Source organism: Condylura cristata, unplaced genomic scaffold (genome assembly GCF_000260355.1).
Source record: "Condylura cristata isolate star-nosed mole 26May11 unplaced genomic scaffold, ConCri1.0 scaffold00002, whole genome shotgun sequence".
Taxonomy (NCBI): domain Eukaryota; kingdom Metazoa; phylum Chordata; class Mammalia; order Eulipotyphla; family Talpidae; genus Condylura; species Condylura cristata.
This window is the reverse complement of record NW_004567103.1, coordinates 57,353,553-57,370,253: the sequence shown is the minus strand read 5'-3', so window position 1 is coordinate 57,370,253 and position 16,701 is coordinate 57,353,553.

Below are 16,701 nucleotides of genomic sequence, written 5' to 3'. Positions count from 1 at the left end.
TATATATGATATTTATCTTTTTCCATTTGATTTTCACTTAGCATAACCCTGCCAAGGTCCATCTGTATTACCTGTGTTGACACAAATGACAAGGTTTCATCAATATTTATAGCTGTGTAGTATGAGATTATAAGTATGTGTGTATATTTATAAATACAGATATATTATACATATATACATGAAGAGATAAATATTATGTATATGTATGCATATATATATATATACACACATACTTAAAGTTTTTATTCTTTCATCTATTGATAAATCTGTAGGTCATTTCCATATTTTGCTATTATAAATAATGTTGCAATTGAATATAGGGGTACATATTTTTTATAATCAATACTTTCATATTCTTTGGATATATACATATCCAAAAGTAGAATAGCTCGATCATGTGATTTTTCTATTCTTAATGTTTTCAGAACTCTCCATACTGTTTTCCATAATGAGGGTTTCCTTCACATCCTCTTCAACAATTTTTATTTCTTGTTTTCTGATAACCATTCTCATAGGTGTGTGATGTAACTCATAGAGGTTTTAATTTTCATTTTACTAATGATAAGTGGTGATGAACATCGTTCATGTGCTTACTGGCCATATGTATGTCTTCTTTGGTAAAATGTCTATTTAGTTCTTCTGCCCACCTTTTAAATCAGGATGTTTTGGGTTTTGTTAAGTTGTATGAGTTCTGTATATGCTTTTGATATTAACCCATTTTGAATACATAATTTGAAAATATCTTCTTCCATTCAGTTGTTTTTGCATTTGATGATTATTTCTTTCACTGTGCTGAAACTTTGATACTATCCCATTTGTTTATGCTTATTTCATTTCTTTTACTATTTAAAGACAAGTCCACAAACATATCACTGCAATTCATGTTGACAAACATAAGGTTATATTTTCTTCCATTTACTTTATGCTTCCTAGTATTATATTCAATTTTTTAAATCCATTTCAATTTATCTTTCTGTATTTTATAAGGTAGTGGTCTAATTTCACTCTTTGGTATGTGGTTGTTCAGTTCAACACCAATGTTGTTCAACACCAATTGTATCTATTCATCAGATACACTGAGTTTCTTTGTTATCAATTTAGTTGTGTGGGTCTATTTTTGAGCTTCAATTCTGTTCCATTGACCTGTGTGTCTGTTTTTACTCTGACACCATAATGTTTTATTACTATAGATTTGCAGAGGAGTTAAGAATCAGGGGATATAGTACTTCCATTTGCTATTTTCCTCAAGATTGTTTTGACCACTTGAGGTTTTTAGTGGTTTCATACAATTTTTTAGGATTTTTTGTTCTATTTTTGTAAAAAGATTCCCACTCATTTAATATTTGGTCTTGTGGAAAGAAAGATAGTTACTTAAATACTGATTTCCACTAACTTTAAACCATCATGTAAATATAGCAGGGTATAAATAATACAATATTTACAGCTTTAAGTGGGATAAGATGGGACTAAAATTGTAAGTGGGAATGTGAATAAAATTACAGGAAATTAGAAGCCTTACTCTTTACTCTCTTCTATTAAAATAAGGGCGAACACATGAGCAACTGTAGGAATGATGATAGACAATGGAGAAACGTGAGCATGCCATATCTAAGAAGATAATTGTCGCTGGAGCAATCATTTACTCTCATGAGATAAATAAGTAAGTCTGGTTCCATTCAGTGTCTTTTGCCATCATTCTGCGATCCCACTTCTTTGAAATACTCTCTGACTGACAGAGAATATTTTCTTGAAACTGAATCTCAAAAACATCAAATTTAGCTTAATCAAATCACTAGCTTGCTGGCTATCCTAATGGATGTTTCTGGAAGGATATTGTGATAGACTGCAGCTAGATGTTTACAGCTACTAACAGTCTGTGGTGAATGGAACAGTCATCCATAATGGAAGTGGATAAAGATTGCCAGGCTCTGCTGTGAGGGTATCAGATGAAGCCATGGCAGCCCTGTACTGGCTGAATCGGTGAATGGCCACTACCATCTTCACCTCCAGATAGGTACTTGACATGGATTGCCCTCAAATTCCTGTGAAGTTGACTATGCACAGCAGGTGCCATGAAATGGCTTGTGCTCCTTAAATTCATAGCATGTTCAATGTTCAAGGAGTTAATTAAAAAATACTCTCCAGATTTACACATTTTCTCAGAGTAGATCAAAAGAGGGTTTGGAAATACAAGCCTAAAGTAAATAAGACCAACTGCTGGTTTTTCAATTAGGTTATGTTTCAGGGATACAAAATTACATATTCCTTTCCTACGCACGTCCCCTGCACTTTTTAAACACAGAGCAACCCATTATTAAGCTATTAATCACCTCTTCCAATTAATTGCTAGAAAATGACCCAGGTTTTAGTAGTAGAGTTGCAATTGAAAAGCTCTTTGATATTTGGCAAGGTAAAGTTACAGGCCGTAGTAATTTGAGACAGTGAGGCTATTAGCTGCTGTTTAGAATCTCAATTACTCTAAAGATAGATAATTACAAATAAAACAAACTTGTTCTCCTACATTAGTAAGTGCTTCATTTTAGCTTTATAAAAGTTATGAGTGATTATTTTTCAGCCACTAAATACAATTTCCACATGAAAAACTGACCTTAACAGTACGAAATATGGCTACAAGTAAAAGCTATGTTTTTATCGAAAAGAATAAATGCATTTCCTGAACTCTAGCTGTTAAAGCTAATTGATTTATTGGCTCTCTATATAGTGTACAATTGTCTTTATGCTCTTGGGACATGGAAGCTCTTCAGAAATGAGCAAAATTCTGACACATCAATATGACAGTTGAAATACACCTTCCCTTTCTTCAAGGGTAAGGTTTTGGAAGCTTAAAAATAAAAAAGCAAAAGAAAATTTCTCTTCAGGATTGGTTGGAGTGAATGAACACAGCTGCATCCTGTGGCTTATGGAATGTGTACTTTTACTGCTTTAATGTTCCTGAGAAGTTAATAGTGTGGGGGTTCTTTTCGTTTTAATCATATTCCTTTCATAGTAAAATATTTATTCAAGCAAATGTAAAGTACTTGTCAAAATATGAGAATATGAAATTCCCATTTTTAGGTTTCTTAAGCACAGCAGTGATACAAAATAAAAAGTGATGCATTTTCCCCCAGGGCTAGTTTTTAAATTCATGAAATTACTAAATATGTTTTTGTTTTATTTTTTTTTTTACCTTTTAGTTGCTATATAAATTAGTAAATATAATGAGAGAAGTTTCTCAGCTGCAGTGAATCAATCTTGTACAATCATCACTATAAAAAGCTATGAAGAAAATACAAAACCCCAAATGCTGACATGGTTCTATCTAGGTTTTTCCCTTAAAAACAGACCTAATGGGCCCTCCGGGTGCCGCAGCGAGTTAAATGACAGTACTGCAAAGCTGACTTGGCCGCTTAGTTCTGAGTTCAATCCCGGCCCGGAGGTCATCCACCTGGCGCAGCAGACCTCTCCTGTCTCTCCCGCTGCTCGCCTCAACAGTGCACTCTGTTGATCTGCCTGTTCTGCTCCCCGCTGTGTCTCTGGTGAATTCTCTCACCACCCCTGCACCTCTGGCCTGTACACCAGTACTAAATAAATCTTGGGAAAAAAAAAAAAAGCAGATCTTATAATGCCTTCAAGGAGAATTTCAATTTGGAATGCAAAACATAGATAAACATTTTCTAGTGTCTGCGTACATGTTGGACTGAACCAATAGAGAGAGGGCCTAGTTGAAAGGACTAATCCATATTTGAGTTATCTTACACAACCTGCATTCTCCAGGCCTTGGATGAGAAATTCTAACCTTTATTTGCCTCAGTACTACCCTTTTTGATTTGGTTTGGATGGGAAGAAAGTAAAGTATTTTTTTTCTTAATTTTTTTTTAAACTTTCAAATATAAACACACCCGATTGTACTGAAGAAAGATGTATGATAAACATTTTTTTCCCTCCAAGTAGAAGCTAGTATGTGACTTGCCAACTTCATCTTGATGTTTCATCTGTGTCTATTAACTCCCTGGACTTATTATAGTAACAAAGAGAAAAAGTTGTTAAATGTTTTCAAATAAATTAGTAAAACAAATTTCTCCTATGAAAAGATTACAGTAGTATCTGGAAATGAAGTTAATTGGTATAAGAAAAGAGAACTTTTCCTCTTTTGGGCATTAAAGTCTATTAAGATATTTCACTCTTCTATGTCACCAAAATTTACTACCCTATGAATTTTCCCAGGTAGATATATGTAATTATTGCTTTTCCACATCAGCATACACTCAAAGCTAGCAAATAGTGTCACTTTCAAGTTTAAAAGGGAGGAATATTACAAGTGGTTCACAAATTGAAATTGTCTTTTTAAATAGAAAAAAAATAATGCAATCTTCATCTGAAATTAACAGTTTTGAAAACAATGAAAAGTTTGACATCCTAAGTAAATCCAATTTGAAGAAGAAAAAGACAAAGGTTTATTCTAAAGGAGATTATTTTCATTTATAAATTATAAATGCTTTTTGCATAATTACTAGGAACAGTGTATGGTCATTTGAGGATGAGTATGTGCTACATGTTCAAAGATTTTATAATTTAATAGTGAATAATAAATAGAGCACTCCACAACCCATAGTAGCATATATCCGTGTATTTTTTTTTTTCCCAAGGAGCACATAGCATGATGAGTGATTGGACTTTCACAGACAAAATGGAAAGCTTACAATCAAATATTCCATATTCACAGATATTTTGTACTATGTATATATGCTGGAGGCAATCCCAATGCTTAACTGACATAACAATTTTGGCTGAAAAAGTCAGATTGAGTGAAATATATGCCAGTGCTGAGCTATCCAAATTTGACTTTTTAGTATTTCCACATTTACTTACCCTATACTCTGATTCTTCCTATATATCATTGCATTTATAGTGACTTCTATTCTGCCCTACATATTGTAGTAGCTACATAGTCAATGACTAAGTGAATGGATGAATGAGTAAGTAAATTTGCACTTCCTTGTGATGAGATGAAGCACTGAGCACAAACTGGAATGGATTACAGATATATCTGAGACAATGCTTTGAAATCCATAAGGAAATTTTATGCTTCATCCACCATTGGAAAATACACACCTGCAGAGAATGGCACTAACACTCTGTGTGTGTCTGTGTGTGTGTGTGTGAATAGTGAATGCACTATAAAAATCACTGAAGTTTATAGGGGAAAAAATGGTCTCTATCCTGGAATTAGAATTCTCTGGGTTATCCTGATTTGACAAAGTTCATGTTAATTATCTGACATGACTACCTATATACACTGGATCTCCCTATTTACTGAGCCCCAGTTCTGAAATAAAACTGTATTTCAATCATTTCTGTCAGATATTTTTCCATACTCGGATCTCTACTTCTGATACATACTTGTCAACTATACACTATTTCTACATAAGAGTTTCATATTTATTTTTTCAATGGAACAAGCTGAGCTGATCATAATTGATCAATACTTTGTGATGCATATCAATTAGACTGACCATTCTCACAAAATTATAGAATTTTCTGACAAAATAAACATTTTCCTGAAATATATATGAAAAATTAATCTGACCACCTGAATTCTAAGTTTACCTGTCTTCATTTATTCTTCACTTACAAATTAGTGAAGCAGCGCAAAACTAAGGCTTCATGTTACATTTATAGCAACCCAAACTAAACAATTTCAATTCCATAGTTACTCTTCTTTTTTAGTAACTGTCTGTTCTTGGTGGATCAAAGATTTCAGGGTATATGCAAGTTCAAACTGAAAGCAAGTACTAAGCAGCACATGGGAGCCTGAAGATCATGGGGGAAAAGCTAGTATGGCAAAGGACATTTAACAATCTCCTAAAATAATATTTAAAGTTCTTACCTAATCCTATATGGTCAAGACTTGCTAAACTAATAACTTTAATAATATGCAAGTCCTTACCTAACTGCACACACTCAAGGCCTCTTCCATTAAAAAGAAAATCATTATAGACAATAAGTTTAACTTTCAAGAAAACAGAATATCAATTAAGCTAATTTAAGTAGTGTAGAATCTTTATTATCTATTTTTGTCAGAATTTTAAACAAGCTTTAAAATGCAGATAGATATAGGTATCCTATTGCTTGCTTGTTTGTCCCATCTATACTTCAGTAGCTAAGTAATGTGGAATATGCTCTTTCGCCTACAGATAATAATGGTTCACCTGGGTAAAATATTACATGAGCCTGAAAACTTTAGAATACTACTGCAAAGAAATGATCAGTCATTAACTAAGTGGTGTTAACATTCACATCTTGTAGAAATGGACAACGAAGAAAAAGCATAAAGTATCAGTGTCTTTTCATACAAAAGACTGTAGGCCACCCTCACTGAATATCAGATCTGAACACCATCGATGGATCCTGTCTATTCTTCTGCTCAAACCAGGTACAACCCAATCTCATAACAGATATTTAATACAAAATTAGAAAATAAAGAAACATCAAGAAATAAAAGTTTAAACATTTTTTGCAAATTTATGTATTTTCCTGGAATGTTGAGGATGGATAAGATAAGAGGGTACTTTGAAAATTTCTATTTCATTTACCTGCCCACTTCAGTACAGAGAGAAATAGAAATCTTGTGCATAAATAGCACCTTGCTAGATTTTTCTGTGTTATAAAGCCCTTTATAATATCTGATACCCAACAGAGTACTTCCTTTTACCATTAACTCCTTAAACCATGAATATTTAACGCAAACAAAGTTTAAACCCCTGACTCTTTTCACAGTTAGTATCTATAATCCTTTTTTCCAGACTAGGTATTGCTAAATCGTGTTAAATCTTTCATCTTCCTTCTGGTCAATTTCAAGGTTTTTATTGAATCAAATGCAATATTTTTTTATACCAGCTTCTTTTGCTTTTAGAAACTTCTACTGGCTTAGCAAGCACTGTTAAATTAGGTGATTATCCCATATGAGGCACGCTGACTTAAGCATTACCTGTTTTTAGGCAACAACCTATTGGTAAATTATAAATATATGTATATGCATGTGTGTGTATGTGTGTGTGAATGTAGTCTTAATGCACTGGATAATTAAAATTGATCCTGAATATTTGAGAGCATTTTTTTCTTTTTGTGAACTTTATCCATTTTAACAAGCAATCCAAACTTCACTTCTAATGATCTTAAAAGATAAAATGTTAACAAATAGGCAATTAGATATTACATTTCTTCTGATAAATTGATAGAATACACTAAAAACAGTAAAAGAACTATAAATGCAAAAATTCTCTAATAGTTTTTCTCACTATAAATGATTTTATATTTTATAAAGTTATTAAAGGCTGTGTAGCCAGTTTTATTTATTTCTCCTAAATCATAAAAACAAAGAAAAGGTAAAGAGGGAGAACAGTTAACCTCTGGTGACCAAAGGTACACTTGAGCTGTTATTTTGTATTCTATACTCTTCAAAAGAGCAATATAAACAGAATTATTTATGCCCAGCAAAATGTTGCTTAATTACTTATGCACCACTGTTTGCTTGTATTTTAAGCTCTCTCTACCACCCACAGGCAGACGTTAAACAGCTGCTAAAAGCTAGCTTTAGTCTTGCCTGTTTGAAATTAGCATACTTGAGCTTTGAAAAAACTTTGTTACCAATTTACATATGCATAGAGACTGATATTTAGACTCACCATATGATATGTCCCTCAAGAGCTTTTCTTATTGCCTCCATCCTCAGGTCTCAACCTAGAGACTGTAAATCTAGCAGGTGATTAATTCTATACCCTTGAGAAACTAGCAATTAGCACTTGCAACCAGTAAAAAATTGTCATTTCAAAACCCTGTTTACTATGCCCATGTATTTTCTATGAACTCACAGTTAACTCTAAATAGATGTGTATGGCAATAGATCTGCAGACATTTCTGTCTCTTTATGTAAAATATAATATTGCTACCAGCTAATCAACCTATTAAATATATATAATTGACATTCCTTTTTTAATATAAAATAGCAAGATGTAGCAAGCATGGAAACACTATACATGATGTTTTATGTTACTAAACCTTAATCAGTTCATTTCAACATGATGACTTTGTAGGGTTTACCTGTTCTGTGTCAATTCTTATCTCTGATAGCTGAAATTACCGTACTTCCAGATGTTCTTATGCATTATTGAGGTCTTCTGCAGTAGATGCTGGAAAAGGTAAGATAAGGTTTTATTTCTTTGTAGTAGTCACAACACTGAGATCAAAGACGGTAAAGTGCAGTGCTTAGTATTGAAAACTATGATGAACCTAACATTTATTTTCGAGTCACAAACCTATCATAAAAACTGCTCATCAATCTTTATTTAGTTAACTATTTCGTGTATAATCTGTGAGTCAAACAAGGAAACTACTTGAGGTTTAAAATACATATCTGACCACAGAATAAACTACTGCTAATTAAGCATGTGTAGGACATTGAAAATATATGTTGGAAGTTTTATCCTATGATGTAAGGGTGAAAATAATAAGAGAAACATATTAAAGGTATTTCATAGATTAACGTGCATTTAACAATTTACTTTGGTCGGGTGTAAAAATCTGCTAAAGAAGACTTTATACACACATATACATTTTTTTAAATGGTTTCTGATAAAATCTGCCAATGCTCTGGAGAGTGCTAACTGAAGTGAAAACAGAGTAATTCCATTTCTGAAATGTTTTCAGCTAAGTTCAAGGAAAGAGATAGGTGAAAATAGCTAACGTGCATGCTAACCACAGTATGTTAGCTTACTATAACCAAAACATTTCATTCTGAATTATATGTTACACATTTTTATGATTATAAGACTAAAAAGAAGAAAAAAAATGCCTCGTAGAATATCTTTATCCCCAACATCAGTAATCTTCAGTTAACAGACAGCATTAGTCTAAAAATAGACATTAAAAATCCAGAAAATATAAAGGAACAATTTAGTTGACAGGATTAGAACAGCAAGCCCTTTATTCAAGAGTGCAAAGTTAGGAACAAATGCAGAGTGACCCTTAGAAAAGTGGACCTTATTTTATGCAGTTGCACAGTCGTTAGAAGGTTTGCTAAAAAAGCCTGTTAGACTGTTCCAGTAATTACATCATCGGATTATCATACTGTTAAAATCAGTTGCAGAACACTTGTACACAACTAAATCCTTGCTTCTAATTACTATTTTAGTCTCTTTTTCCTGGTGACATGTTGGTGATAGATCATTATTTTTTCAGCAATTTGTTCGCATTTATATGCAATATAATTGGATCTGATTAATTATTATGATTAATGACTGCAGAATTTCCTTGCAAAGCTATTAATACTGGTAGTATCAAATGAAAGACATGGACAAATTAAAGCCAATGGATTCCTGTTGCTCGTACTTGCAGCTCCTGGGCTGAAGTAACCCTTTACTGTTCCCAGCAAACAGAAAGTGACTGAGAGTCAGAGCTCTTTGACTGGCTATCAGAAGCTCATAGTATATGGAGTGTTTACAATGCTTTTTGGCTTATGTAAGTGCATCATAAATGAGAAATCTGCAGGTCTTAGATGTGTTCAAAAAGAGCACAGAGTGTTATTGATTTAAAGTACTGAGGAAGTGTGTAGCATTCAAAATATGTAGAAAGCTATTAAGAAATAATTGTCTTGAAGGATATTTGTAATTTCTCCATTTTCTTTGACAAATATGATATAAGGCACTTAGTTAACTTCTATTAAATGTCAGATTACAAAATTTCTAAAGGATATATTTATGTAGAGTGTGTTTTGTATTTTAAATTATATTCTGGCTTAGAAGTAGGATATTACATGTAAAAAAAGCAAACAACGACTGAGTAGCTTAGGGGATCGACTTTCCTGTTACCTCTGGGACCTGACTTTAAATCTGGCTTTGAGCAAACTGAAGAAAAATCATTTCAATCTAATGGCAGCAGCAAATAAAAAAAAATCAGATAATTTGAGTTCCTTGAAGGTGGCAGCAAGCTTTTTCCTTTATGAACTGTCCAGATTTCTGGTCTTTAAAGGCAAGAATTGGATTTGGAGGATGCGTGTCTGATTATAAATTGCAAAATACAAAAGAGGTTGAGTATAATTTGCATCTGTCATAAACAGGACCAGTTTTGCTCATAGCATGTGTCTTAACAGGGGGCATGAAGTCTTGACTCTTGCTGAGAAAATGGATTCATTGTGTCTCACCCAGAATTGGTAGTGGTGCCTGAGTTAACATCACCACTCTAAAAAAAAAAAAAAAAAATTAAAGACAGCCTTTTGGTTAGGATTCTCTAGAAACGTTCAACATGAAAATGTTGTTTCTTTAAAAATGAAACAAAGTGTCATAGTCAACCCAGTGTACAAAAAAAATAGATCAATTTGTTTTATAAACAACTGTTATTTTTCTTCAATGATTCATTTGAAATTAAACCCACCAAAGGACAAGTTAGACTGAAGAAATCAGTGTGTACAGGTAAAGAGCAAAACATTTAAAACACCCAAGACTCATAGTACTTAAAGTCTTAGTAGAATTCCTGTGAAATTTTCATGTGATTATTGATATTGAAATAGAAAAATACATAGTCCAAATGTAGATACATTAGAAGATGTTTGGTCCTGCCCTATATTTATTATGAAAATGCTTAAAACAATTCAAGAACATCATTCAAAATCTTCTAGTCCCTACCAGAATAACTAATTTGGCCTATAAGAATTCTTAGATAAGCCAGCAGTACCACCCCACTCCCCTGCCGAATGGCTTTGTATAAATTATTTATATAAGGATAATGCTAGTTTTTCTTCTGAGAGCAGAAAAACAGGATTAATGTGAAGATCAACACTGAAGCCATTTTCATGGGCTTCTGGTATATATAAACTATGTTCACGGCAATTATTTTAGAAATTAGAGCTGGCCTTCACCCCAGGTGACAGTGGGAGTAGCGGTGAAAGGCAGGAATCCTGCTAGAGGATTTTATTTCTTTTCTTAAGTAAGCATCATCACCCCAGAGAGAGAGGGCACTCATAGACCAGATAAATAATGCTGGGTGCTCACAGTTGCTAATATGAAAATAGTAATGAAACAATTAGTAACAAAGCAATTAATGACTTTATACCATGTGCCCATGTATGAGTTACTATTAAGATAACTGATTTTAAAGTATATTTTGTTGGAAATGCAACACAAAGCAAATACATTTTCTCATCATTTGGGGAATAAATAATAATAGTCCTGAGCAGAGGTGTTCATAGACAGAACAGATGACCTATCTGTCCCTATAAAAGTTCATATCTTAGCTGAATTTTAGGTTGTCACTTTATACTTAATGGGAAAAAAATGTTTAAAAACTGTACTGCTTTGTTGTAACATGAATCCAAGCATTTACATACTTTTGCAGAATATTCATACTTGACATTTTTATTGTCATTACAGAAACACAGAGATCTTTGAGTTGTGTCTGGCACATTTAATGAAAGGACTCCCCCAAAGAAGTTCATTTCACTTTAATCAAACAAATAACAGATAGATCAAATTCAATTATTCCCATGTTACCATTTGAAATGATTGAGTTATTTATCAGTTCTTATCTAAATATTCTAATTAATAATAACTCATTCTTCAAACTAGTAGAGGAATCAAGAGTAAATACTAGGTCTTTGAATTAGTCCTAAGCCACAGAGAGCCACCTAACCATTTAAGTATCCTGCTTCAACTCTGTACCATCTCAAAGACTGAAGCTCTGGAAACTGTTCCTTGAACACTACACTCAAGAGAATCTGACCTAGTACAATTCTAATGTCAAGAATCTATCTATAAGAGAAAAATTGCAAAAATGTGATAAATTCAAAATTGGCAATACTAGAAAACTTTTCCAACTACTGTGAGAGAGGTTAGGACAACCCTGCTAGGAAAATAATGTCTGTATTCTCTTACATATATCTAGATATAGTGTAAGGCCAGACATGGATAAAATATAGGCATTATAGGAGGCTATGAGCCCTGGTTCTTCAAATTCCAACTTACGTGCCTTAACTTCCATCAGCCTTTCCTACCACTAAAATGAGATGGAACTGCTTGTTTTTTCTATGGAATTTTCATCTTACTTAGCCACCAACTGATGCATAACATAGACTCTTCCACATGGTCTGTAAACTCTTTAAAGACCATCCAGCTCACATTCATCATTTTGCAGAAGGGAAAAGAAGTCTCACCGAAGTCAGACAGTTTACTCAATACCATTTCACTAAATAGGGATAAGGGCCAAAAGAAACCAACTCTAAATCTACAGTCCTTTCTAATTTACCAAACATTTGTTAACTGATACGTTAAAATATTTATTTTTTTTAAATCTATATATTATAACTAATGCTATAATATTTGGATTTCAGCCTTTTTATTCTGACTTTAACCAATAAGAATTCCCAAGGAGATTAGTGTTTTTCATCTGAATACCAATCTTCTGGCACATACCTACAGCAACTCTACCTCTAGAAACTACAGATAAATAGTTATTTCAAGAAATGATGGCTGACTTATACAATAAAATGCTATTAAGCTATTTGAAAAATTGAGAACTCTTTACGTATTGCCATGGAAAGATATGTATTATATGTAGTTAAATGTTTCAAAGCATGTAGAAAATAACATAGACTGATCCCATTTTTACATTTTGCATCTGGTTCTATGGAGAAAAAAATGCCTGGTATAATATATAAATGTTTAATAGTCGGGTGTCTCCAGAAATAAAAAGATGGGCGGAAAGGGAACTTCCTGATATTTCTGAGCTACCTGATTTTATTTTAACAAGGATATATTTGCTTTCATACTCAAAAATTAAAAGGGAAATCTATAGCAACCATATAAAACAAAACCCAAATTTCACAGGCTTATATTACAAAAATCAATTCTATGAGATTTCAATTTCAATTTTCACATTTCTGAAATGCAGACAGTCTTTTGTAACCAAACCGCTCAGTGATTTTTTTAAATACCTTTCTAAATATTTTCTATTTTTGTTCAATGGGAATATAAGTAGTAATGTGTAGTTGTAAAATGAATTATGGGATATTAAATTTCTCCCAAATAACAAAAGAAGGTAATTCTACTATATTTCATTCAACACAATATTTTATACAAGGAAATGGTAAAAATTTATTCAAGTTATCTTTAATCTTTAATATCACAATACAAATTCAAGAATGTTGGTGTACATTTCTTAGTAGAAAGATTCAAAAGACAAAGCAGTTTAGTTGTTTGGAAACTATAAATGACTCTACCATGGAATTTCAAAATATAGTATTTCAACAACTCAGTTCTCCAACTATACTGCATATTACTGGAATAAAAAGATGTAACCTCACATAAATTTGGTAAAATAATATTGTTAAGAGTTTGGAACTCCTCAAAAGAACATATTCTATAAGTATTACACTTGATGAGCTCCAGGATTGCCTAACTATTCAGTGTGCAAAACAGGGTTTATCAGAAGAATTTGTGAACTCCATTCTCATCCAAATGTCTGTTTTAATTAAGGTTTTTGGAAAAATCTTAACGGGTTGTATTACTTTTGATAAAACCTTTATTTTGTGACAGAACAAAGTCTTAATTGTTACAACTAGGGATACACACTGTACTTTTTGTTAAATAAAAACTTCTGCTGTAAAATCTATACCTATATATAAGAAAACTACTGAGAAGAGAGATGCTATTTTCCAAGTGATTAATACATTGTTCTTTTCTTGATCCTGAGATATAAAATTACAGTAATTTTAAATTTTACAACTCCCAAAAAGCAACCCTTTTCTGCTTGACTATTTAGGCCATGTGTAAGAATTATTTACTACAAACAACAATTTTACGTTATTTCTGATGCAACTACTATACAGAGATGTAAGACTGCTCCACCAAATCACAAAACAAGAACTAGAAAAACAAGAACCAAAGAAGAACCAACAAACTCCTATTCTCTGATACCCTTTTACTGTGAACAAATATCTATATATCTCCAAGTTTCAAATTCCAGCATTTAGATGAATACACAGTAAGAAGGTACAAATACAAAGTAAAATTTGATACAGACCAAGCTTTCACAATGAAAAACAACATGTAAGTTTAGTGGAAATTACTATGCTAAATATTGTTGTTCTATTTTAATATGGATTATGATCCATTACAAAGATATGAATCAGATCTGCAACTGTATTAATAGCTAGAAATGCCTTAATAGATATTCTTGTTTCTTTGAATATTTTAATACCAGAAATAAACATATTCAGAAACATAAACATGCATTAGAAATTAAATTTTTTAAATTGATATTTAGAACTCAAGAACCCAAATTTGCAGATCAAATGCTACACTGTTGTAAAAGAATCCCATACCCACTAAATGCATGGAAAGTCACACATTAAGATATGAAAAATTCATTTCACTAATGATCAACTCTAGTGATATTATGGTTTTACAATTACATTGCTTGTATTCATATTCAGGAAAATAACAGTGATTTGTCATTTTACTGCTGGGAGTTTCCCTGCATTCTGGCCCTATTGCATGGAAATATGTGTTAAAGCTGTTTTACAGCGAGGGGAAGGCTGTTCGTCTTCTACTGTTGAGCTAAGATACATATGTTCTGTTAGATCAAAAACAGCAGAGGTCAGTTTATTTACTACCGCCAGGAAGCATCACTGCAAAGAAATCAGAAAACAAGAAAGAAGATTAAGTGGAGGAAGCAGTAAAACACTGTATTTGGGGAGTTAGACAGTGAGAAGAATTGGTAAATAGCATCTAGTGAATAAAAACATTTTTCTAATGGAAGAAATAAGAATTCATAACACAAAGAACAATGCATTTTTCTCCTGCAACTGGCAATACTTGTCAAGAAAATCATATATTTTGTGATCAGGAAGTACATTAATATACTTCAATTATTTTCAAAAATATACATGAAATTCGTAAAGAGGATGGTAATTTCTCAAATGTGTCCATATTTTATGGTGAATGATTTATCAATTCACTAAGCAAAGAATCTGGTCACTCTGCTCTGGAATTGCAGCCAAAAAAATATGTTCCTGAAATTACTCCAAATTAACTAGGTGCAATAAAATGTCTGCTCTATTTTAAAGAACAAAAGAGTTAAGACTTCTGATTTCTAGAGGGGCAAAAATCAACTTTAGTACACTCATTTGTTTGTACGGATTGAGTGGGTGTATGTGTTTATGAAAAACAGTGCTCCTACAGTTAACAATCACTGGTGAAATAATGACCAGACACACACGTAATAAAGCCCTTCTCTGGTCTTTCATAATCATTCTTCTGTCCATGTTTGGGCTATACTGTGCTTGGGCAAAGATATCGAATCACTGTATTAATTTATTATAACAAAGTACTGCCTATTAGGTAGCTTGTAAACATAATTTTATTTCTCATAGTTCTAGAGGCTGAAAGTCCACAATCAAGTTGTCACCAGGTTTGTTTCCCCTGACATCTGCCACAGCTTGAGCGTGAGCACCTTCTCCCAGTGTCGTCACACAGCCTACTCAGTGTGCAGACATCTCTTGTCTCTTTGTGAGCCCAAATTCCTGTTCTTTTAAAGAGGCCAGTCAGATTGAACGAAACATACCCTAATGGTTTTATTTTCACTTAATTACTAATTTCCACCCCCTAACCCCCCCCCACACACACACACAGTCTGTACTCCTTAAACTTAATTATCTCTTAAAGGTTCTCTCTCCAAATAGTCACATTCTAAATTACTGGGTGTTACGGTTTCAATAAATGAATTGGAACTCAACACAGACTGCAAAGCATCCAATGTAGTCTACCCAAAACTTAAGACTGTACTCCATCAAAATAAATATAGTGAATGCTGTTTCATCTCTCTCACCCCATGGTGTAACATGAAGAGACTGCACTAGAATGAATTTTTTTAACTGTGTTCTTCAAACACAGCCATCATCAGAAGTGAGTGGTGGGCTGGTAGATACTTAGCAATGACTTTCTAAAAACAGAAAAAAAACCCTCTACTTTGTAGTCTTTGCCATTTTCCAAGGTGTTAATAGTCCCTTATGACCAAATACAATCTATCATTGTAATGTTACAAAATATAGTAACATTGTACTTGGATTTTCAGAACCAGTTGGCCTGACCATAACACACCATCATCAGCATCTTCAGTGTTTCAAGAAGGGGGGTTTAACCTCACTACACTGCTCCTTAATCAAAACAGTGTTCTATTTTGTTTATTTCAAAAATGTTATTGTATTTTTTTATTGTGGGTACATTGATTTACAATAATGTTTATGATTTAGAGGTACGAGCTCATATCCTTTCAAAATCACATTACCATACCCAACCGTTTCTTGTAGCATAGTTCCTGCTAGTTCCATCCATACTCTTACAAATGACATGATATCATCTTTCTCTATTTTAATGTCTGAGTAGTGTTCTATAGAATGAGTGTGGGTGTTTGTGTGTATGTTCATATGTGTATTTATGTGCATTAAATACTACATTTTAGGTTATTGGACACTTAGATTGTTTGCATAATTTGATATTTCCAGGTAGTGCTGCAATGAGCAAAGAAGTGTATATATCTTTTCAAATAGTGTTTTTACATTCTTAAGTAAGCACCTAAGAGTGGAATTACAGGATATGATAAGCCTATTTTAAATATATTTTTTTAAACTCATACTGTTTTCCTTAGGGAATA